The sequence below is a fragment of the Triticum urartu genome, chromosome 7A, assembly GCF_056163025.1.
Source record: "Triticum urartu cultivar PI428250 chromosome 7A, HENAU_Tu73, whole genome shotgun sequence".
In the NCBI taxonomy this organism is placed as follows: Eukaryota; Viridiplantae; Streptophyta; class Magnoliopsida; order Poales; family Poaceae; genus Triticum; species Triticum urartu.
In genome coordinates this window covers 159,047,816-159,056,691 of record NC_141879.1, presented here as the reverse complement: position 1 = coordinate 159,056,691, position 8,876 = coordinate 159,047,816, and the positions used below count along the sequence as shown (strand labels likewise).

General features: G+C 53.5%; 1 pseudogene; it reads left to right on the top strand.

The window, feature by feature from the left end:
* Nucleotides 1-412: 412 nt before the first annotated feature.
* On the top strand, nucleotides 413-2,115 carry LOC147958743 (uncharacterized; annotated as a pseudogene).
* Nucleotides 2,116-8,876: the final 6,761 nt, after the last annotated feature.

Below are 8,876 nucleotides of genomic sequence, written 5' to 3'. Positions count from 1 at the left end.
GTAGCCCAACATGAATATATGGAGGTGTGTATTTTGGCTATCTTGGGCTCATATATGATGGAGGTGTCACACCTAATCAGCTGATTAGTGTGCCTAGGTGCTGGCTGGCGGGCCCAGCCAGCTGGCCTGCCAAGTGGAGGCGTGGGTGCGTTAATGGTGGCCGCCTGTGGCCGTGTGGAGGCATGCGTGTGTAGATCATTCTCTGTATCCAAACCTTCCTCTACAATCCTAACCCCTTCTCCAAGCTCATCCCCCTTCCTCACCTGCTCCCTCTCACCTACTCTAGATCGCCGATCCCCTCTCCGATCAGGGGTGTTACATTGGTATTCAGAAACAAAAATTTTTCCCCCTCGCCGCCGCTGCACCTTCTGAAGCTTGGGAGGTGGATTGGTAACATCCACCGCGCACGGTGCGAGTCCGCTCGCCGGATCTCGCCTAAAATCCGTCGCGGGGTTCGATCCCCTTTCAGGCAGGAGCAACGGCACCCTCGAAGCCCTCCGTTGCGACGCGGCAAGTCCTGGAAGCCATGGAGGAAGGGAACACCCACATCGCGAAGATGCTCGACTCCCTCCTCACCAAGCTCGACGAGCAAACCGCTCTCTACGACAAGCAACTCGAGGCGCAGATCGCCTTCAACAACCAGATCTCGGCGGAGCTGCGGGGCCTCTCGCGGCAGCTCGATCTGACGCAGGCAGACATCGATGCGACCCGCAAGACCGTCGACGGCTCGACCTCACCAGCGGGCTCTGTCACCACGCTGGTACCACCACCACCACCACCACCGCCACCACCGCCTCCGCGCCATCAGCCCCCCACGCGGAGCCCCATCGTCCCGCCTCTGCTCACGCTCGTCTGGGGGACAACCGACCACCACTCATTCCGGTTCCCCCTCTCGGTGCGCCCATGGCTGGGGTCACCGCGCCGCCGCCCAGCCCCAGCCACCCAGAGAGCACCTACCACAAACCCCCAAAACACGATTTCCCCCATTTCGACGGATCCGCACCCTACCTATGGCTGGATCGTTGCTTGGCATACTTTGAGCTCTACAAGGTGGGTCAGCAATTTTGGGTGCCTACCGCTGCTCTGTACATCGAGGGGCAGGCGGCGCACTGGCTCCAGGTGTTTCGCCAGAGTCACCGCAACCTGACATGGGACATGTTCTGCGCCGCCGTGCTCGAAGAGTTTGGTGTGGACGAGTTCGAGCTCACTATGCATCGTCTCCTTCAGCTATGGCAGACGGGCAGCGTCGCCGATTATCGCACGACGTTTGATGAACTCATGTATCATCTTCTGGCGTTGGATCCCTCCATCAACAACAAGTTCTTCATCACCCAGTTTTTTTTGGGACTGAAGGACGAGATGCGTGCTGCGGTTCGTCTACAAGCCCCGTCAAGCATCACCCGCGCATCCGTGCTGGCGCGCATTCAGGAGGAAGAGCTGGGCACGACACGTCCACGGGGCCGGCCAGTTCCTCCAGGGCGTCCTCCTCCACCAACAAACGCGGCTCAACCGCGCCAAGCGGCAGCCCCACGCGCTGTCGGCGACGAATTTGCTCGGGAGCGCCAGTTGCGGGATTACAGGTGCGCCAACAACCTCAGCTTCAAGTGCGGCGACAAATACTCACGGGAGCACCGCTGCGCGCAGCCGGCATAGTTGCTCACCATACACGTGGGGGAGCATGGGGAGGTTCTCTCCGACGACGCGATCCATGCTCTCCAGCTCTTGGACGAGCCCGCTCCACCAGATCGGCCTGCGGAGTGTTGCGTTCTGTCAGCCCAGGCGCTGGACGGCTCTGACTCGCCGAGCACTATTCGCCTGCGCGCCTTGGTCGGGAACCAAGTCATGCTGCTCCTCCTCGACTCGGGCAGCACCCACAGCTTCATCAACAAGAGCTTCGTCGACCGCATCGGCGCACAAACCCAACCTCTGCCGCCAGTGGAAGTACGGGTCGCCAACGGCGATCGCCTCACCTATGATCGCATCGTACCCGACCTGAAGTGGTGGATGCAGGGGCACACCTTCTCGACACCAATGCGCGAGCTCGACATCGGCGCTTACGATGGCATCCTGGGCATGGACTGGCTGGCGCAGCACAGCCCCATGACCTGCCACTAGCAAGACAAGTTCGTCTCATTCCTCCACGACGGCGAGCAAGTCACGCTGCGTGGCGTCAAACCCAAGGCCACCGAGACCCTGACGGCGGTGGAGCCAGCAGAACTTCGCAAGTTGATCGCCAGCAACGAGGTTTGGGCAATGGCCGTGGTGGATGCTTGTCCGCCCGTGCAGACCAAGCGCAAGTCACCGAGCCATACCCCACTCGCCGACCTCCTCGACGAGTACACCGATGTCTTCGCCGCGCCCCAAGGACTGCCGCTGCACCGTCAGTACAACCACGCCGTCACATTGGTGGAAGGGGCGATTACGGCCAATACTCGCCCCTATCGCTACTCTCCCCTGCAGAAAGACGAGATCGAGCGGCAGGTCCACGAGATGCTGGACTCGGGGATCATTACTCACAGCGTGAGCCCCTACGCGGCACCGGTGCTGCTCGTCAAGAAGAAGGACGACACCTGGAGGTTTTGCGTCGACTACCGCCGGCTCAACGACGCGACGATCAAAAACAAGTTTCCCCTGCCGATCGTGGACGAACTGCTCGATGAACTGGCGGGCGCTACGGTCTTCTCCAAGCTTGATCTGCGGTCTGGCTATCACCAGATTCGAATGCGCGAAGAAGATGAGGCCAAGACGGCGTTCAAAACCCATCACGGCCATTTTCAGTTCCGCGTCATGCCGTTCGGCCTCACCAACGCACCGGCAACATTTCAGTGCCTGATGAATGCAATCTTCAGTAAGTACATTCGCAAGTTCGTCATCATTTTCCTTGACGATATTCTGGTCTTCAGTGAAACGATGGAGGAGCACCTGGAACATGTGCGCACGGTGCTGGAGTTGCTCCGGCAACACCAACTCTATGTCTAGGCCTCCAAGTGCGAGTTCGCCACCGACCACATCAACTACCTCGGGCAAGTGATTTCACGCGAGGGCGTCGCCACCGATGCGGAGAAGACCCAAGCCATGGTGCAGTGGCCTACGCCAATGACGACTGAACTTCGCGGTTTCTTCGGCCTTACAGGCTACTATCGCAAGTTTGTGCCGCACTACGGCATCATCGCCAAGCCACTCACTCAGCTCCTCACCAAGAAAGGCTTCGAGTGGTCCGAGCACGCCCAAGCTGCGTTCGACCTGCTCAATCAGGCCATGGTCACCACACCGGTGCTCGCGCTTCCCAACTTCGACAAGCCGTTCGCCATCGAGACGGATGCCTGCGACACGGGCATCGGCGCGGTGCTCACTCAAGAGGGGCACCCCGTGGCCTATTTCAGCAAGGCGCTGGGTGCGCGCAACCAGAAACTCTCCACTTACGAGAAGGAGTTCCTCGCGGTTATGATGGCTGTGGACAAGTGGCGACAGTATCTACAATGCGGGCCGTTCGACATCCTCACGGATCACAAGAGTCTCTGCAATTTGGGCGAGCAACACCTCGAGACAGACGTCCAGCGCAAGGCCATGTCCAAGCTCGTCGGCCTTCAGTTTCGCTTCCTGTACAAGCGCGGCCTCGACAACGGAGCCGCGGATGCGCTCTCCCGGGTGGGCAAGCTCATGGACGTGGCCGCGCTCTCGATCTGCCAGTCGGCGTGGTTGCAAGAGGTGGCTAACTCCTACGCAACGGACGCGGAGGCTCAAGAGCACCTCCAACATCTAGCCGTGTCCAGCCCGGATGCAGACGGGCACGAGCTCCACCGCGGCGTCATTCGTCGTCAAGGCCGGCTCTGGATTGGGGTGAACACGGCCCTGCGCACCAAGCTGATCGCCGCGCTCCACAACAGCGCGGTGGGCGGCCACTCGGGCGTCACGGCGACTTATCACCGCGTCAAGAAGCACTTCGAGTGGCGTGGCCTGAAGAGAGATGTGGAGGAGTTCGTGCATCAATGCGTCGTCTGTCAACATGCCAAGCACGAGCACACCAGGCCGGCCGGCCTCCTCGCGCCTCTGCCCATTCCTTCGACGCCATGGGAGGACCTGACGATGGATTTTATCGAGGGCCTGCCAGCGTCTGAGAGCTGCAATTCCATCATGGTGGTCGTCGACCGCTTCACCAAGTTCGCGCACTTCGTGCCACTCCGCCACCCCTTCATCGCCGTGACTGTCGCCCGCGCGTTCTGGGACAACATTGTGAAGCTGCACGGCATCCCTTCGTCCATCGTCTCCGACCGCGACAAGATCTTCACCAGCAACCTCTGGCGCAAATTGCTCAAGAGCGCGGGCACCAAGCTCTTGTACTCAACGGCGTACCACCCGCAGACCGATGGCCAGAGCGAGCGGGTGAACCAGTGCCTGGAGATGTACCTGCGCTGTGCCGTCCACGATTCCCCCAGCAAGTGGCGCCGCTGGCTACCGATGGCTGAGTTTTGGTACAACTCGACCTTCCATTCATCTCTCCAGTGCACACCCTTCAAGGCCCTGTATGGCAGAGAAGCCAACTTGGGCGCAATGGCAACCTGGGCGGAGGCGACACCGGCCGGCGACGACCTGGACTGGGCAGAGCATACAGATGCCGTCCGCGCCCAGCTGGCGCGTGCCCAGCACCGCTTCAAGAAGCAGGCGGACAAGAACCGCGTCGAGCGCTCATTCCAAGTGGGAGAACAGGTCTTGCTGAAACTGCAGCCTTATGTGCAACGCTCCGTGTGTTGGGGATCATAGCAGAAATTCAAAATTTTCTACGCATCACCAAGATCAATCTATGGAGTAATCTAGCAACGAGGGGAAGGAGAGTGCATCTACATACCCTTGTAGATCGCTAAGCGGAAGCGTTCAAGTGAACGGGTTTGATGGAGTCGTACTCGTCGTGATCCAAATCACCGATGATCCTAGCGCCGAACGGACGGCACCTCCGCGTTCAACACACGTACGGAACGGAGACGTCTCCCACGCCTTGATCCAGCAAGGAGGAGGGAGAGGTTGAGGAAGAGAGTCCAACAGCAGCACGACGGCGTGGTGGTGATGGAGCTCGTGGTTCTCCAGCAGGGCTTCGCCAAGCACTATGGAGGAGGAGGAGGAGGTGTAGGAGGAGGGAGAGGGCTGCGCCAGGGGAAGGGTGCGGCTGCCCTCTCTCTCCCTCACTATATATAGGGGGAAGGGAGGAGGGGGAGGCGCCCTAGGGTTCCCTAGGGGAGGGGCGGCGGCCACAGGGGAAACCCTAGATGGGTTTGGGCCCCCCGACCCCCTAGGAAACTTGCCCCCCAAGCCGGGAGGGGCGGCTGCCCTAGGGGTGGCGCCCCCACCTCTCCTGGTTATGTGAGATGGGGTGAGAGGGGCGCTCATCCCCTTAGTGGGCTGATGTGCCCTCTCCCCTTGGCCCATAAGGCCCCCCAACGCTTGCCGGGGCCTCCGAAACCCCTTTCGGACATGCTGGTCATCACCTGGTACCCCCGGAACAATTCCGGACTCCAATACCCTTCGTCCAATATACCGATCTTCACCTCCGAACCATTCCGGAGCTCCTCGTCATGTCCGGGATCTCATCCGGGACTCCGAACAACCTTCGGTAACCACATACTATTTCCCATAACAACTCTAGCGTCACCGAACCTTAAGTGTGTAGACCCTACGGGTTCGGGAACCATGCAGACATGACCGAGACAACTCTCCAGCCAATAACCAACAGCGGGATCTGGATACCCATGTTGGCTCCCACATGTTCCACGATGATCTCATCGGATGAACCATGATGTCGAGGATTCAATCAATCCCGTATACAATTCCCTTTGTCCAGCGGTATTGTACTTGCCCGAGATTCGATCGTCGGTATCCCGATACCTTGTTCAATCTCGTTACCGGCAAGTCTCTTTACTCATTCCGTAACACATCGTCCCATGATCAACTCCTTGGTCACATTGTGCACATTATGATGATGTCCTACCGAGTGGGCCCAGAGATACCTCTCCGTTTACACGGAGTGACAAATCCAGTCTCGATTCGTGCCAACCCAACAGACACTTTCGGAGATACCTGTAGTGTACCTTTATAGCCACCCAGTTACGTTGTGACGTTTGGCACACCCAAAGCACTCCTACGGTATCCGGGAGTTGCACAATCTCATGGTCTAAGGAAATGATACTTGACATTAGAAAAGCTTTAGCAAACGAACTACACGATCTTGTGCTAGGCTTAGGATTGGGTCTTGTCCATCACATCATTCTCCTAATGATGTGATCCCGTTATCAACGACATCCAATGTCCATGGTCAGGAAATCGTAACCATCTATTGATCAACGAGCTAGTCAACTAGAGGCTTACTAGGGACATGGTGTTGTCTATGTATCCACACATGTATCTGAGTTTCCTATCAATACAATTCTAGCATGGATAATAAACGATTATCATGAACAAGGAAATATAATAATAACCAATTTATTATTGCCTCTAGGGCATATTTCCAACAGTCTCCCACTTGCACTAGAGTCAATAATCTAGTTCACATCGCCATGTGATTAATACTCACAGGTCATGTCGCCATGTGACCAACATCCAAGAGTCTACTAGACTCAATGATCTAGTTCACATCACTATGTGATAAACACTCAAACAGTTCTGGGTTTGATCATGTTATGCTTGTGAGAGAGGTTGTAGTCAACGGGTCTTGCCATATTTAGATCCCTATGTATTTCGCAAAACTTTATATCGTAGATGCTGCTACCACGTTCCACTTGGAGCTATTCCAAATTATTGCTCCATTGTACATATCCGGTATCTCTACTCAGAGCTATCCGAATAGATGTTAAGCTTGCATCGACGTAACTCTTTATGTCGAACTATTTATCACCTCCATAACCGAGAAACATTTCCTTATTCCTCTAAGGATAATTTTGACTGCTATCTAGTGATCCGGTCCTAGATCACCTTTGTACCTTCTTGCCAGACATGTGGCAAGGCACACATCAGGTGCGGCACTCAGCATGGCATACCGTATAGAGCCTATGACAAGAGCATAGGGGACGACCTTCGTCCTTCCTCTTTCTTCTGCCGTGGTCAATCTTTGAGTCTTACTCAACTTCACACCATACAACTCAGGTAAGAACCCCTTCTTTGACTGATCTATTTTGAACTCCTTCAAAAACATGTCAAGGTGTGTGTTCTTTGAAAGTATCATTAGGCGTCTTGATCTATCTCTATAGATCTTGATGCCCAATTTGTAAGCAGCTTTATCCAGGTCTTCCTTTGAAAAACACTCTTCAAACAACCGTTTATGCTTTCCAGAAATTCTACATTATTTCGGATCTTACAATATGTCATCCACATATACTTATCAGAAATTTTGTAGTGCTCCCACTCACTTTCTTGTAAATACGAGTTTCTAGCAAACATTGTATAAACCTAAAAGCTTTGATCACTCCATCAAAGCATGTATTCTGACTCCGAGATGCTTGCTCTAGTCCATAGAAGGATTGCTGGAGCAAGCATACCTTTTAGCATCCTTAGGATCGACAAAACCTTTTATTGTATCACATACAAACTTTTCTTACGGAAACTGGTAAGAAAACTTATTTTGGAATCCATTTGTCAGATTTCATAATCGAAAAATACAACTAATGCTAACATGATTCCGACGGACTTAAGCATCGCTACGGGTGAGAAATTCTCATCGTTGTCAACTCCTTGAAGTTGTGAAAAGACTCTTTCCCACAAGTTGCACTTCATAGACGGTAACATTACCGTCCATGTCCGTCTTCTTCTTAAAGATCCATTTATTCTCAATGGCTTGCCGATCATCGGCCAAGTCCACCAAAGTCCATACTTTGTTCTGATACATGGATCCTATCTCGGATTTCATGGCTTCTAACCATTTGTCAGAATATGGGCCCACCATCGCTTCTCCATAGCTCGTAGGTTCATTGTTGTCTAACAACATGATATCTAAGACAGGATTACCGTACCACTCAGGAGTAGTACATATCCTTGTCGACCTACGAGGTTCGATAGCAACTTGATCCGAAGCTTCATGATCACTATCATTAACTTCCTCTTCAACAGACGTAGGCGCCACAGAAAACATCTTTCTGTGTTGCATCACTCTCTGGTTGAAGTAAAGGTTCGACAACCTCATCAAGTTCTATCTTCCTCCCACTCAATTCTTTCGAGAGAAACTCCTTCTCGAGAAAGGACCCGTTCTTAGTAACAAACAATTTGCCCTCGGATCTGAGATGGAAGGTATACCCTACTGTCACCTTTGGGTATACTATGAAGATGTGTTTGTCCACTTTGGGTTCGAGCTTCTCTGGCTGAAGCCTTAAGCATCGCAGCCCCAAACATTAAGAAACGACAACTTTGGTTTCTTGCCAAACCAATGTTCATACGACGTCGTCTCAACGGACTTAGATGGTGTCCTATCTAAAGTGAATGCAGCTGTCTCTAACGCATAACCTCAAAATGAAAACGGTAGATTGGTAAGAGACATCATAGATCGCACCATATCTCATAGTGTTTGATTACGACGTCCGGATACACCATTACCTTGTGGTGTTCCAGGTGGCTTCAACTGTGAAACAATTTGTCTTAAGTGATTGCCAAACTCATAACTCAGAAAATCCCCTTTTGATCAGATCGTAGGAACATGATCTTATTGTTATGATGATTCTTAACTTCACTCTGAAATCGCTTGAACTTTTCAAACGTTTCGTACTTGTGCTTCATTAAGTAGATATACCTATATCTATTCAAATCATCAGTGAAGATGAGAAAATAGCGATATCCACTACACGCTTCAATTCTCATTGGATCACACGCATCAGCATGCATGATCTCCAACAAGTCACTTG